Source organism: Poecilia latipinna, unplaced genomic scaffold, assembly GCF_001443285.1.
Source record: "Poecilia latipinna isolate Pla-1442-1.1 unplaced genomic scaffold, P_latipinna-1.0 Scaffold11, whole genome shotgun sequence".
In the NCBI taxonomy this organism is placed as follows: Eukaryota; Metazoa; Chordata; class Actinopteri; order Cyprinodontiformes; family Poeciliidae; genus Poecilia; species Poecilia latipinna.
Genome location: NW_015112627.1, coordinates 330,528 through 346,924, shown reverse-complemented (window position 1 = coordinate 346,924; position 16,397 = coordinate 330,528). Strand labels below are relative to the sequence as shown.

Below are 16,397 nucleotides of genomic sequence, written 5' to 3'. Positions count from 1 at the left end.
TTGGTTATAATAACATGGATATGGAAACTGAACCAAAACTGTGTAAATTTAAATTCACAATTCAATAAGGAGACCAGTTATAATTTCACATAAGGCAAGATTGGTTTGGAATAAACCACTGAAAAAGTAAATTAGCTTTTTAAAAGTGCATTTTGTTTTTAGACTGGCCGAATACAAGATTTGTGACAAGATCATTTTTTTGTTTGTTTGTTTTAACCCAAAAAAAATTAAATATTGCATTTTGGGTTTGCCATCAAAAATGGCCTCATGTCTTTGCTGGAAAATATTTTGTACTGTAGTAATTTTTATTCTCACTTTCAAGTTAGAGATAAATGCATCTCTTTTTTGGGGGTACAAATCAAGAAAGCAAAATTTGCTTAAAAGAAAATCTCATAAAAACACAAAAACCGAGAAAGAGTCCTGAAGGAGGGTTGATGTTTAGGAAGGGTTTAACTTTTCCAGCTCAAAACTATCTTTAATAAACAAAATGTTTAAACTTAAAAAAAAAAAAAAAAAAGAATTAGTTAAAATTTGTAAAGGTAAAACAAAGTTTGTTCTCTAATGTCTTCTTAGTTATTTAGATGGAGATATCAGTTCCCTTCTCACACAAAAGCATTGCACTGACAGCTGCGACACCTCTTCAGTCACACTCTGAAATATAAATTTGTCCTTTATGGCGTGGGCTGTGCTGACATCATTTGGAAAAAGAAAAAAAAAAAAACAGAACGAAGATTGCCTCTCTCTTGGAAACAGGATGTTTTTATCAGTTATCACTAAAAAGGAAGCCCACAGAGACCCCTCAACACTCTGGCCCACATGCGCATACGCATGCACAACTAAAAAACACACACTCTCTCAACCTCAAAACCGTTGCCATTGAGAGGAGAGGCTCAGCCAATCAGCGGACGGAGAGTAAACGAAGAGGAAGTTGGTGTGGTCACACTGTATGTGTTCATCATCAGAGCTGACAGAAATAGCTTTGTCAGAGAGTAAACAACACGGCCCATTCATAAAAAAAAAGAGCAGCAAACGCCCACTCTCCTGCAGCGTAACATGAAGAGAAGCAATAGATGAGGAGCGATAGCAGAAGGAGAGCAGACATGCGCAAAGACACACAGGGACAAACACAAAGACGGACGGAAACATGAAAACAGACAAAAGGAAAGTGAGTAAAATAAAAGAAATAAAAAAGCATCTTGAAACATGAGGTTGATTTAGAAAGAAAGCCTGATAATGACATCACATCCTCGTCACTGCTGGTTCCACTTCCTTGGTTTGGAAAACACCAGAGACTTGCGTCACGTGGTGAGGCATCTCTTTCCAACTCTCACTCTTTCTCTGTAACTCGCACACACATTGACACACACACACGCACACACACACACACACACACACACAAACACATGTATCTATGCCTGAGCAGAGTACAACAGGACGGACGTACAGTAAGCCTCATCGCTGCACTTAATGAAGCCATGTGCGTTAACTAGAGTCGCCAGCTGTTTCCCAGCCCACACGTTGTACCATTACATTAAGCCGCTTTCCACACACACACACAGATACAGATACACACATACACCTAGAACATGCTTGCCACATCAAGCCAGATAAGGAAATTGTTCAACCTTGTGTGTGTGCATGTATGATGTATCAGAAAAAGGAAGTGATGCAAACTGCAGACTATTCTTAGCAAACAGCAGAAGTGCCTCACTTCTCTTTCCAGGATTAGTACACTGACAACATTCACACACATGCACACCAGAGGAGCCAGTGAAAGTGCACACTTCCTTGCCACAAGCGCCCACGCCGTCTTCCAGTTGTGGATGTGATGCAACGCGCAAACGAAGCTCAAGACGACTCTTTGCGGATCTCGAAAAAACGCGGCAAGGGCTGCAGCCGACGAGCTTCCACTGGTTTCCACTCTTGTGGTGGAACGACAAATTTTGGTTCCGGTAGACAAGCGAGTGTGACAACATCATCGCTCTGATTTTATCTGCACACGCACGCTCCCACACCAACTTTCAAAAAAAAAAAAAAAAAAAAAACACACACACCAGCTCCCGCCTCAATCAGCCCATCTGACTGCGGTGTGAAATGCCCAGCAGGACTGCACAGGTGATAATAACGCTTTGTCATTGCAAAACTGATGTCATATGATTGTCATGGCACTAAAGAGGTGAGTGGGTGTCCTTTTTCACTTCCATTTACATCACATGGTGGCAGGACGAAACCGGCAAGTGAGACTCAAGTGGGTGGTGTCGCTACCTTGATCAGTGGACCACAAACCCGCTGATTCTGTGACCAGAGGGTTCAGAGGAAAAGGTGGCGAGATTTGCCGTGGATCCCAGGCCTGTAGTTCTGACCTCGGTTCCCACAGGACTGTGTGAGTATCGACAGAGCTGGCCTCTTTCTTGTGAAACAAGGTGAAACACCATGCAGGTGTTGCACCCCAGTGAGTTGTCCTGCTTCGTTTTCACAGAAAACTGACTGAAATCACCACAAACCACCACTGAACAATTAAAGCTCCATGCCATATTATGAAGGTGCATTTGAAAGAAGCCACGAGAAATTTCAAATCCGTTTGCTCATTTCTCACCATTGATCTATTAGCTGGAAGCCCTGCTGTGCCTCAGTCACAGCTCTTCCTTTTTTATGTTTTGTCACAATGTAACCACACACTGCATTGGGTTTTATGTGGATTTTATGTAGCAGACCAACACAAAGCAGTAGTTAGTTGTGGGAGGAAAGGGTTATGAGCATTTGTGTTCAGGCCAATAAGTTTGCAGAAGCATCTTTTTTCTTTTTTTTTTTTTTTTGCTGTTATTGCAGCCGAAAGCCTCTGGGGGTAAATCTATCACAGCTTTGTACATCAAGATAATTAAAGTTTTTAAGCATTTTCTTGGCTCTGCTAAGTTGCACACAGTCAAATTGAGTAATTGAGCATTTGTGGAAATCAGTTTTGTGGATTCTCAATTGAATTTAGGTCTAGGCTTTGACTGGGCCATTCTACACTTGAGTACTTTCAGTGTGTGTTCAGAGTTGTTTTCCTGCTGGAAGTAAACATCCTCCACAGTTTTTATCTGGATTTCTTCCAGCGTTGTCGTCTATTTAGCTGCATTCATCTTCCTATCAACTCTGACTAGCTTCCACAGTCCTGCTGTAGAAAACCATCCCCAAAGCATTATGCTGCCACCTCCATGTTTCACCACAGGAATTGTGTGTTCAGGATGATGAAATATAGCAAAACACTGCAAATACTGCATAGCATGTCAAATGATGCCAAATCTGACCAGAACAACTTTATTATCCTTTGCTGTGGATTTGATTTAGGAGCATCTGAGTTAAGGGGGACTGAATATCAACATACACAGAACGCGGCGTTTCATGAAGAGCTCACATCTGTGGTGATGTATCATCTATAATGCACTGAAGCTTGTGACTGTAATGTAAAAAAAAAACATGTATGTGAATACTTTTGCAAAGCACTGTAGTCACCACAAGGTCACTGATTTTAAAATGTAGGTTTTTTTAAAGTGAAATTTGATATATTTGTTTGCAATAAAGGAATCTGTGTCACAAAGTATAACTATAAGCACCCATTCATTTATTTTCCACATGCCTTCGTAATCCTGGACAGGGTTGGTCTAATAAGTACTTGGATTGGGTCTCTCCTTCGGTCACTGCCAGAAGACACTCCACACCCTCTCCAGCCCTACACACTATGAGTAATACCAAAAAAATCAAAACCAGCTGAATTAGGAAACACGTTTTAAAAATAGTAAGTACGTCACACACATCGAGGGTTTTAGGCGGCAGTTTGGTTTTTCTCAAGTGACCGGAGTTCCCCACAAGCACTTTGAACGTATCAACAAATGAGGAGTTTTCCAAACAGCTCCATTTCCGAGCTGCATATCTCCATGATGATTAAACTCTGACTAAATGAAGCAGCTATCTCACTCTGACTCTGGAAAATGACTTGCTATTTTTAACAGTGCCACAAACTTAGAAGAGCTGGAAAATTGATCCATAGGTACTGTATTTTTCAGCAAAATGTTCAGTGAAAAAAGCAATGGTTACTAAATGTTTTTAGGTTTGAAGGGTCCATCAATCTGAACTATCCTGATGCATTATGGGACATGTAGTGATTCAACTAAGTGCTAAAAGTTGGATATGTAAAGGCCTTTAAATGGGAGCAGGAACTTTTCATCATGTAACTCCCATAAATGCGATTTTCTCAAGTCTGTTTCTAGTTGTACTATTATGAGTTGTAAATTAAATTTACTTAAGAAAATTTACTTTCCTGGAGTAATTTTGTTAGGCCCACTGCCCTGTGAAACCTGCATCACTGTTTCACGTTTTCTCCTTTCTATTTGAACACACTTTGGTTAGATTTTTCTGATATTAAAATTCATGTAATAATAGGAAACGGTTAAGAGTGACAAAAAAAGCCAAAGAAATCTATAAAGGAGGCTAGTAGGTTTTTTCAAGTGAGGAATGTATTTAATCTGCCTTTAATGACACATAAACCACAAACAGAAAAACAGAGTAACCAGGATTTGTAGTATTTTAAATGTGCTGAAAAACAGAAATATCAATTGAAAAACAAAAACTAAAACTTTTAACTCAACCTCACTACATAAAATTACAACCAGAGCTAAAAAAACTTAAAATACTTTCAATAAGCAAACTGGAGACAGTCGATATCTCTCTGAGTAGCTTCAGAAAAGAAAAGGAAGAAGTTCACTGGAAGGGTTTTCTGATGTTTTGGACGCTGGAGACGAGATGGAAAGTGAGATCAGATGTTTCTTAACCAGAACTCCACCTTTCCACTAACACATGACCAAACACACTCATAAGCAAACACACTTAGCACAAGTGCAGGGGCAAATCCCTCAGCCCCCCTGCGGCACACCTCTGGGGGAGTTAATGGACGCACTCACTCATCCTGATACTTTCCTCCGCCCTGAAGCTCATCTGCCGCGGCCCCTGCCTTCCCACACCCCTCTCTTCTCCACTTCACCAGCATTTTCCACCTCAGTGGAAACAAGGAGGGCTGCACGGCAGGGCTGTTCGACAGCAGCCTGCACGTAAAAATGGGTCAGAAACAGGAGCGGAGGAGGTTCCTTCTTTCTTGACCATTAGGTTGTGGTTGTGCAGTGTGTGCGTGTGTGTGTGTTTGTTGTAAGAGGTGATTAGGGCAAGCTGTGAGCTGGCGGCGAGAATCCCGGAGGCTTTATCAGGCGCAGACTCTTGCTGCTGGCACTTTTATTTCAACAAGGCGTGTTTTGATGTTGAGACTCAATATTTTTTTAAAATACCTGCTCACGAGAAATTCATTTTTTCAGCATCTTTTTGAGATGGAAACAAATCTTTATTCCTCTTTTCCAATGAGACAAAACTTTGACAGATTTAAAAGTAGCAGCACTTCAGGACTTGTCATCTCTACCATCCATCTGTGCAAGATAAACACCCTCCTAATTTTATCTCATAAACAAGTAACTCTATTTTGACACTTGGGTTTAAAATCTGTCATATACGTCGTCGTGCGTGTGGGCGTCTGTTGTGTGTGTGGATCAGCGTATGTGTGAACGGTGCTGATGCGTAGGAGACGGTTACGTGTTTTGGCTTATAACACAGTTGTCGATGGCTGGAGTTGTCATGACGATTCTTAGTAGGACTTCTCCATGGTGACCATGACTGGACACACACACGCACACACACAAACTAGGAAAAATTTTAATCCAGGGTAAAGAAAAATTTCCAAGTTAAGTTAGACAAATTTGACAAGTATTATTTTTATTCATTTATTTCTTACATGAATTTAATTCTGCCTGATATTTTTTTTTATGAAAAAGGTTTTTACTGCCAACTTTTAAAACATTTCTTGTAATATTAATTTAGGATGTTAAGCATCCTAAGAACCAAATTTAGATTCTTAAAAGAGTTTAATAAATACTTTGTTTTAGGTTTGCATAAGAATACAGTACATTTAAACTTGGACTATATCAAACTGGACTTGCAAATGGCTTTGATCGCATCATGAATCTGTCGACAGGACAACTATTAGTCATTTATGCCACAAATACGGCCTTCTATGTGAAAGGGTGACAAAAAGAAATCCACAAAAAGTCCCATTTAGAGTTTGACATGACATTTAGAAGATGGGACAATCAAGCTAGGCAGAGTACAGAGAATAATTCTGCAACATGATCAAAATTGTTTTCTCAACAGGAACAGAGATGCTGGTCAGAGTTTCGGGACAGACAGATGGAGCTAAATGCAGAATAATTCTGGTAGAAAACCAGCTATGGGTTGCAAAAGAGACTGAGTCACAGGATCATCTTCGAGCAGGACAACAACCCTGCAGCTAATGCATCAAGGCATGGTTTAGGACAGGATCTGCAACCTGCAGCTCCAACTGTCCAGGGCGGCATCTCGTCAGGGGGGCGGCATGGGACCCGCCCACCTACCCGGGCCTCTGCCACTGCCAAGGATGTGATTCCCCTCGCCCCTCCGGCGGTACGTTGGAGTCATGGTGGACAGCTCTGCCCCTCTCTTCACCCAAGAGCCCAAGACATGCGGCCACAGATCAGATGAGAGGAAAACAAAGTAGAACGGTGGCCAGGATGTCCTGGTGGCACATATGAATACCCTGCTTGAACAAGATGTTCGTTATGGACAATCCATGATGAGGACACAAATCCAATAACAGAACACCACTCCGGTTTAGATCAGGGTGGCTCGTCCTCCCAACCACACCCCTCCAGCTCTCACCGCCCATGTGAGCGTTGAAATCCCCCAGCAGAACAAGGTTCTTCATTTAAAGACATACAGAAACAATGAATGCCACTCATTCACTTATTGCGGTTCACAACCTTGTAAGCGTCTCGTTTCAATAGTGACCTCTCTCTTAAGGCGTCGTCTTGTTTTAATGAATATATTTGTGTTTTGTTTTATTCTTTTTAGGTAACAGGGATCAAACGAAACCTACATCTACTCAGTAACTTTCTGTAACCATTTTGTCCAGTGCAGAGTTAATGGGAGGAGCTCGCGTTGCAGCTGGCGGGGTTCGACTGGAACAGGTCACCAGTCCATCAAAAACACACAACTATTCAATCACACGCTACTTTAACCTAACCTGTTTTCGTACTGGAGCACCTGGAGAAATCCTATGCTTGTGGGGAGAAGAGAAGAGAAACTCCACATTTAACAGTCTGTTGCCTCCAGGGTTTGGATCCAGCACCTTCTTGTTCTAAGAAAGCAGCCATTAGCACGGATCCACTGAGTCAGAGTAGGCTATTATGAAGCTTCTCTGTCACCATATCATGACGGCGACAAATAGTGAAATTTTTTTTTGAGGAAATCATGCTGCCTCTTTCCGGTAAAACACTAAAGATTTGCAGAATCAGTGCCAGTGTACGCAATGTGTGGCGTACACTGGCCATATTTAAATGCAATGTTGTACTTGTTTTTCTTTTTTAATTTGTAACCTTCTTGTCAGTGTGTCACAGAAGGGTAAGAGGTCACATCTGACGACTCCGATTATGACTGTCCTCGACACAAAGAGTAACGAGGTCCTGCACAACATCACCCACATATGTGAAATGCTGCCAGACGTCAGTCAATCACACACAACAAAGCTCTGACATCCAGCGCAGTTAAGGAGAAACAGCTGCCCTGTAGTAACTTGCCACACCACAGGAGAGTGACGCAATGGCGTGAGTGTGTGTGTGTGTGTGTGTGTGTGTGTGTGCGTGAAAGTGTGGGAGTGTGCCTATGAGGGTCTAGGTCAGCACTGCGTCTGTGTAAGATAGACAGCAATGGTGTGGTCAGTGTGGGAGAGATGAGTCACGGGGTCAAACTGGAGTTACAGTGAGAAGGAAGAGGGAGGAAAAAAGAAAATAAGAAGAGAAAACGAGAGCAAAGAACCCAGAAATCAGATTGAGCATACAGGGAAGAGGCACACCTGATCTGATTTGATTGCTTCCTGTTGATCAGATGTTAAACTGATGAGCCAAGATCTCATGGAGCCGCTTTTAGCCCATGGAAGTGGACACATATTTTCAGGCCCGCAGCACTGGGTGTTCAGTCTGCGTACCGATAGCTGCATGTGAATGGCCTGTTCCACTGGGGAAAACAGGGAATCTTGCCCAGACATTCCACGGCACAGAATCCCAAACAGTTCCTACTACAAGTAAAACACACATCCGTGCACGCACACGCATGCGGCCTCACGGGGTGCATGCCTGTCCAATGTAACATGAAAATCAAAAGCAGAACACAAGGGCTTCTGACAGCTAATCACCTATTAGAGCATTAGCGTCAAGAAGAGTGGCAGATCAGAGTTAAATCAGGCGGGCTGTTCCAGAGAACAGTTACCACAGCCTGCAGTCAGCACTCAGCATGCAAATCCTCACCAGGACACTGCTCCAAACGGGGCTTCCCACGATGCAAAGTAAGGACAGTCCCTGTCAGCACGCGAGAAAAAAAAATAGATCTGCATGTTGGCATAGCCAAATGTACGAGCTGCTTCTTCTGAAAGTAAGTTTGTAAACTTCAAAGGTTTCACGCTTCATAAAGCAAAAGGAGAAATTTAAAGTTCACAGAAAAAAAAAATTTGAATTTTAGTGGGTTTGTGGCACATGATTTGTCACAAGATTCGATGCAAATTCTGTGCAGATCTAAAAACAAAAAACCGAAACAGTGAGTTGTGCCCTATTGTCTGTCTTCTCATAATGTGTCATGTTTTGTGGGAACAGTGTAAATATTACACAACAACCATAAACTCTCTAAAAATATATAATATGGTAAAAGCTTGAAAGTAAATCACACTCAGATTTTTCTGCATGCTCGCTCATAAAGTAAAAAGTGGCTTTTGTTGAATTTCCCAGCTTCGCTTCGCAAAACTTAATAACTAAATCAATCCAGGTTTTATTGACCGTGTTCCTGCAAAAAAAAAAAAATATATATATATATATATATATATATATATATATATATCCTGGAAGCATTATAACTGGATTAATAACAAGACCACTGAGCTTCCAACACTCACACCAACTTTGTGTGATGTAATTCCAAGACCAGATGATTGGGCTGATTTTCACTGAGGTAATCAACTGGTCGCTTCCTGAGAGGCAGAGACTGGGAACTTAAAAGATTGGTTTGTATTCGCAGGACATTTCTACTGAAAAGGTCTTTTGACAGCGCTTGGCAAACCGGCTTGAGAACACAGACCAGGATTAGTGATTTATCAATTTCCTAAGCTGCACATTGTTCAGATCAATGGCTGGTGTCATAATTCGTCACTCAGGACAAAATATTCCCACAGTTTTGTTCTTTCTCGCGCTGTTCCTGTCACACTGGTTCGAGAAGTAAATTGAACAAAACACATTGAGGACAGTCAAGTTTTTACACGCTTTGAACACTGAGATGCAGCCAATATATACGGTGGGTTTCAAAAAGCTGGACTGCTGCCTGGCGAAGGGGACGGCTCAAGCTCAAGAGCGAATTTGCTTCAAGATGAAAGCAACGCCTAAAGAGACCCTGAAGATGTGTGTGTGTGTGTGTGTGTGTGTGTGTGTGTGTGTGTGTGTAAGGCTCTTCGATCCCAATACTGAAGAAGATGAGTTTAGTGGTTTTAATGTGCAGGAGGAAGGTAAAGATAGCAAACAATGACTTTTACTGGTAGGCACTTTTCAGAAAAGAATTTATGTTACATGTTTTATAATTCATAAAAAAATAATCTTTATTTGTAAATATCTGGACACCATATTTTTGTGTCTTTTCGAAGTTAGTGGATGCAGCTTATATTTACAGTAACAATGTAAAAGGTCTTGATGCAACGTTTACAGAAATGGTTGCAGCCGTCTGTGGATCTATTTTAAATGCATTCATCAATGGGAGCTGACACCCACAAGACTGTAACAACATGAAGGAAGGAAGTAAATAAAAAAAATAAAATAAAATAAAAAAACACAACAGCAACTGCCTTTTTGGAGCATCGACTGCAACTTCTGCGGAGAAGTCTGTTCGGATTGTGATGAGCTTGACTGACACAAACTTCTTTCTTGATTTCATCATTTTCAGCCTTTGTTTATGTCCGGATTTTCTGCCTGGCTTCTTCTGATGCAGAATTACGATGCATGTCTTGCGTCATTGACATAAATCAGATAAAATGCGATGTGATCGTTCAGACGGTGGAGGCTTGGAAAACAATTGGATGTGTGTCCGGTTCAGTAGCGCAAATGGAAGTGGCACAAATCGGATTTTTTGGGGGGGAGTGAAAAGATCTGAACTGGGCCGTTCAGAAGGTTATTATATGGCTCACTTATGGGCAAAAAAAAGGAGAAAAATCTGATTAGCGTCGCATTCGTCAGCTGTGTGAATGTAGCCTCTGTAAAGTGGTGTGACTTCATAGCAAGAGGCAAGTCCGCCACATTTGGTTTAGCAACTCGAGTAACGAGAGTTTAAAACATGAATCACTCTCATGTTTTCCTCATCAAAACTTTAAAGCTGGGAAGAAAATTACAAGTACTGGTTTCTTGTGATGCTGGTTGGTATCCAGGTTGTAGGAAAATTATTCACAACCACACATCAAGTTCAATTTCTTCAATCTTCAGTGTTTAAGAATTTGGATTGAGGATTTTCTTGCATCTTCATGAACCTAATTGATTGGAATCATGTACAGGACTTTTTTTTTCTTTCATTTTTGGTCGCTCTAAAGATATTTTTGGAAACTAGTCCAATCATTTCTGTGAAAGCGCCGCGCGAGAGGCCTTGCTTGTGCATCTCAACATCTTGCCAGGTTTAAAGGTAGAAAACATGAAAAAATGACAGGAAAGACAAATTTCTGTACAGATTCAGAACCATAAGGCTACGGCCTTAAAGTTTTGCCCGGCTGTTTAACAGCTCGCCTGATTTTAAATGCAGTTTTCAACAATTTGCATACTTTATTTCCCACTCGCTCTTGTTTCTTCTTTCTGCATTTTGAAGCTCTGCCTAGTAATTGTGATCCATCAGCACCAAAAAAAATGAACATTTTGACCAGGAAAGCATACGTTGAACTAAAGGGAGTAGAAAGAACAGCTTGCATTAAGATTAAGCAATCCCACTTTCTGCTTTTTTTTTTTTTCTTTTGCTCATTTTTTTTCTCAGTTAAACCGTTTGGGCCCTCCACCCAAACACTCATTTGCGCAGGGTCTCCACCGCTATCCCCACTGTGTGGAGTGGGCCAGCGAAGCATTTCCACAGCTGCGGCCAGGAGCGCTCCCAAGTTTTCACGGAGACACATAAAACTCCTCAAGACTTCCAGATACACAGACACACACACAAAAAAGGAGGAGAGGAAGGACTCTGCAAGGATTGTGTAAGTTCCAGGCATACCTCATGAAAAGCCTGAGTCCGTTTCCTGGAAAAAAAGAACATCTTTGGCCCTTCACGGAGGCTCCCACAGCCACACACACAGTAGTAGGTTGCTGGTCAAGATCTTTGTTGAGGTAATGGCATTGCTTACGCCACTGTGGTTACCTCATGTAGTCTGTGTCTATTTCTATCTGCTTTGAATATGATGACTCGTGCTGTGCTGCCTGAGAGTGTGTGCGAGTGTATTCAAGCGTGTGACTGAGCTCCAGCCTACGTGTGTTGTCTGTCCATTACGGCTGATAGGTGGCCAATTATAGCTGCCGTCTTTCAGGAGCAGATGAGAGGAAGAGTCGGACCGATGTGCACATTTGCTTTCCGTGTTGGAGACATTTATATGGACCGTCGAATGTGGGTGCCTGACTGTAAGAAATGATCATTTTAGATGTATTTGGAAATTATGTTTAAAAATAGACGTGCTGTGCTGTGGAAAGGTTTTAGGTAAATTAACACCACTATTGGCAGTTAGAAAAAAATCTCATGCAAGCTGAAAAATGTAGCATACATCGCTAGAAACTTTACTTAAAGGGACGATATTACGTTTTCCAGCCACATAGTATCGTTTTATAGCACAATCAAGTAATTGTGCTACCTTCAGTTTAGTTGTTATAAAAATGCTATAAATATAAAACATGACTGAAAAGAAATTTGACTTTGTAATTTCGACACTCTTTTCAACATTAATCTATCAAGCGTTCACAAACGTTCGTCAGGGCACTGGACTGAGAAATAGCTCGTATAGTGAGCTCAGCAGATGCGCAGCTCCACCAGGTGTTTGCTAACTGCTGCTGCCGCTAGTCTGAAGGAGCAGAGTGGGGGAGTCGCAGGGAAGAGGGGCTCGGCTTGGAAAATGGAGCTTGGTTCACTCAAGCGTTTTACAAATCCAAAGAACCAAAGCAACACTCCAGGTATGTTCTTGAATAACATTACAACATGATGTAAAGCCAAAAAAAAAAAAAATCCATATTACAAAAAACTGCCCCTTTAAAAAAGAAAAATATCCTTTTACTTGAACTATTTCTGAAGAGACATCCCGTCCCGGTCATATAATGTGGCTGTTTTTCCACAGTGAAAGCCTGTTCCTGGGTAAAAGCTAGAATGGAAGTTCCCCTCTCATGGAGCGAAGGAGCGTGAAGAGGGAAAGAGAGAGCAAGGGAAGATATGAGCGGGGGAGTTTGAAGAGAGGGCAGCAGAGGGAGAGGATAATTTACCAGTGACATCAAGGCAGCATGAGAAGAATGAAGAGTAAAGAGTGGAACAGAAACCGTGATGTGGGGGGGGGAGGCTCCAAACATCGGCTAAGTGGGTTAGTGTAAGCCCATCGTCCCTCGCTAAACAAAGCCTGCTCAGAAAGCCTCTCTGCATCAGTGGGAAACATGAAGTACACAGAGAAAACGGCAAACTGGCAAACGTACTGTTGCCTCAGTACTGGTCACTATTAAGGCTTCACTTCCTGTTTGGTTTGAATATCATTTTTCAGCAAAACACATAAAATATTGGCTAAAACATTCTGAATAGAATCAGCCACATTCAACCCTTACAGCCAGTCACAACCTGATAAAAGACAATAACTTTACTTTGGTTATTTTAAAGCTTCATGAGACATGTGTCCTAACATTTTCAATTATTATCATGTAACTTTTCCAAACCAGATCAGGTCATGAACAGTTTGTTTTTAAAAAAAAGGCGCGTCAGCGACCTGAACGAGAGCATAAGGAAAACAACGTGAATCAAACGGGTCAAAGGCTGAAATATGTCAGAGTTGAGGCCTTATCAGTTTTTCTCAATGTTCAAACGTTACCAGTTCTGATGAAATTAGCATGTTGTGTCAGCGAACTTCAATGCAATCCACTCAATGTGTCTTAAAAGTATGAAAAAATATGTGCAAAACTCTCCGAACTGCAGTGATTTTTACTTCTGAAATTCGAGCCGCATCTTCAGTCAGTGTTTAAACACAATAAAATCACTTTCGCTTTAGGCATCAATGTGTGAATATTTCTAAAGAGTTACTCATTTTTTCTCGTCTGTAAAATTGAAGTCAAATTTAAAGAACACTGAAATATTTCACTAATGATGAGTCCTGTGATAATGTTGCAGTACTTTCACATGAATCAACTCAAAAGGAAACAATTCTGTAGAGCCAAAATTATTTATTCATTTATTTCAACTAATCACTCCAACATAAAAAATTTAGTAGACAAGTCCTGAGATGCATAAAACGAACCACAACAAATTAGCCAGAAGTCTAGTTTGAGCTGTTTGACCTCAAAAGTCATAAACTTCCCCGGCCAACGTATTTCTGCTCACATTCAGCGAGGACGGCACAGAAGGCTGAAACTCTGAAGAAGTTATTTATCCAGCAGGCACAGAACTTTCCAAACACTACACAACGTTATCAAGCAAACATTTAGACAACACAGCGCTCTTCCAACAGAGCGAGATAGGTGAATCACATCCGGTGAGTAAGAAGATTATTCAGCTGGGAAGGGAGGGAAGGAGTGCTGTCTTCGTCGGCCCAGTGACAGAGCCAAAGCTGCTCTAATTTTCACTCCCACTATCACCACAGGATCAATAGCGTACAATCATGAGCGCTGAAACTTCACAAGTACACATGGAAGCAATGGGGAGCAGCAAGGTGCAGCTCCCTGAAGCACTGCTGCTGCTGCTTTAAAAGGAGCTTAGCCATAAATAACGGTATGGCGGAACAGCTTGTGTCTAAAATATCAAGGGAATACAGGCAAGTGTTTATCAAGAAAGGATAAAGTTAAAAAAAGGAACCTATATATGTCTAAATCAGGTATAAAATATTTTTATCTCAACAGATTTCACAAAGTCCTTTACGTGGACACAGTCACAAAAACGTCGCATCTAGTTGGTGATTAATAAAAATAACCCTCAAGAATAAGACTTGGCTAATAATTGTGTACTAATTGTTAGATACAGGTAGACATGAAAACATCTGAGTATTGTGAAAAAGTTTAATATTTTTTGTCACTCGTTTCAGAAATTGAAACTCATAGATTTATAACAAATAAAATGAAATTCATTCTATTTTTTAAGGTTACGGCTGAGAGATAATGAAAACCCAAAATAACGGCAATCAAATAATATGAATTTTTAATCTAAAATTGTTATCTAATGGACATATTACTGGCATAATGTGACTACTAACTTGACAGATTTTCAGGAAATACTCATTGACATCCTCCTAGCGGGCAGCAAGCCAGAAAAGGTTGTTCACAGAAAGTTGAGTGGATGGAAGAAGTGCAAATAATGATAAACAATTGTTAAAATGCAAATGTTGCCTTTTTTGTACGACTGTCAACTAAATGTTTACTGTCCATTCGTTATAATTTTGTTTTGATCTTTACATTTGATCAAAAATCAATTTGACATTGGTTGCAGTAGAGTGCAGAAGGTGGTTGATTCATTTTCCTCACATGCGTATTGGAAACTGCTGACTTGCTGAGTAAATTTAGGAAAAAATAGACAAATCACGGTAAATTAATTTGTAAAACAAAATTAAAACAAAAATGTACATCAAGTAACTCATAAATAAGTTTCTTATACATAGCAACAATAAAAACAAAGAAAATAAGTTAAAACCTTCGTCTGATAAACAGGAATCACAGTTGTATTAATTAATATGTGGAAATCATAAAATCCTAAAGATGTTAAAATGATAATCTGCTGAGTTATCAAGCACCTAAATGTAACAAGTTGGACATGAATTCAGCTGTAGCATGAAAAATTATTAGCGTTTGTTTGCACGTCAGAAAGAACAGAGCTAACTGTGTTAGCATTAGTTAGCTCCTTTTGCTTTTTTCTAAATCCAAGAATGTAATTGAGCTTCTTCCTTAAATGTTTCCAGGGATAATTACCTTATTTATCTTCTCTTTTTTCCCCCCCTTCAGACATTGCCATGAAGCTCAGAAAGCTGAAGTGCAGCTGGTGCTCTGTAATGTGGTTATTTTCAAGCGTCTGTGGGAGGACAGAAAAAAAACACACACACTCAACAAACACAGCATGCTTGGTTTGATACCTTTTTTGTAACAATCCAAGCCACCGTGCCCAACAAACACACACACACAAAAAAAAAAAAAAAAAAAAAACGAAAAAACGCACTCTGATTTGCAACCTTCGAGAAGATAATGCGTGACTCAGTGACACCCTTTGGACGTCTTACATCAGCGCCGAGTTGTGTCAACACTTCCAGGCTTCTTTCTCACTCACCAAGTCAGCAATTCCAGTTACGAGGAACAGCAAGCGCACATACTTGCTCCTCCGCTATGCAGCTCAGTGAACGTCACAAGAGGTGTCCCAACGTTTCTCTTTCACTGCAGGAAATCTTTCATGTAAAAATTGATGGGAGTGCCTCACACCGCACCACAGAGCGGGCCGCCGCAGAGAATAACAATGGCTGAACTGGCACCTACATAGCAGCCGTAGCGTGCCGTGATGCAGATATTCCCCACACCTTTGTTTTTGTATAACACCAGGTGTCAAATGTGAGGAGATGAAGTTTGAATGCGGTGAATCATAAACGGTTAACAGCCCTGTAAAAAAAATAAATAATAATAATAATAATAATGAAAAGATGAAGAAGAAAAACTAGGCTAACTAGAGGGCGATACAAGAACTGGATTTTCCACTACAGCTGCAAAAACACAAAATCTTACCACTGTTTATCTAGTTTCTGATGAAAATACCTTAGTGCATTTGAAATAATACAAAACTAACCTCTCAAGTAATTCTGTAATATTGATGGAAAAAGTCCTAGTTCCACTGGTAGATGATCAATCAATCAATTAAGCATATTTCAGCGATAAGGCAGTTCAAAGTGCTTTATCGTGAAACACAAATATAAAAAAAATACATAAAATCACCAACTGAGAAACAAGTAATCAATAGATCATCGAAATCACCAATTCATATAAAATATGTTCCAACTATTTATGGTTCAAACCAAACCTGTG

The 16,397-nt window shown here is 40.6% G+C and overlaps 1 long non-coding RNA gene across 1 annotated transcript in view; it reads right to left on the bottom strand.

Annotated features, from left to right (window-relative positions):
* LOC106945974 (uncharacterized) overlaps positions 1-15,955 on the bottom strand; it is a 40,532-nt gene extending 24,577 nt beyond the window's left edge. The window contains exons 1-2 of the long non-coding RNA XR_001424664.1: positions 15,655-15,955; positions 15,303-15,402 (exon numbers count right to left, since the gene is read on the bottom strand). This is a non-coding gene — a long non-coding RNA (uncharacterized LOC106945974). The remainder of the gene's footprint in view (positions 1-15,302; positions 15,403-15,654) is intronic.
* Between the last annotated feature and the right edge of the window lie 442 nt (positions 15,956-16,397).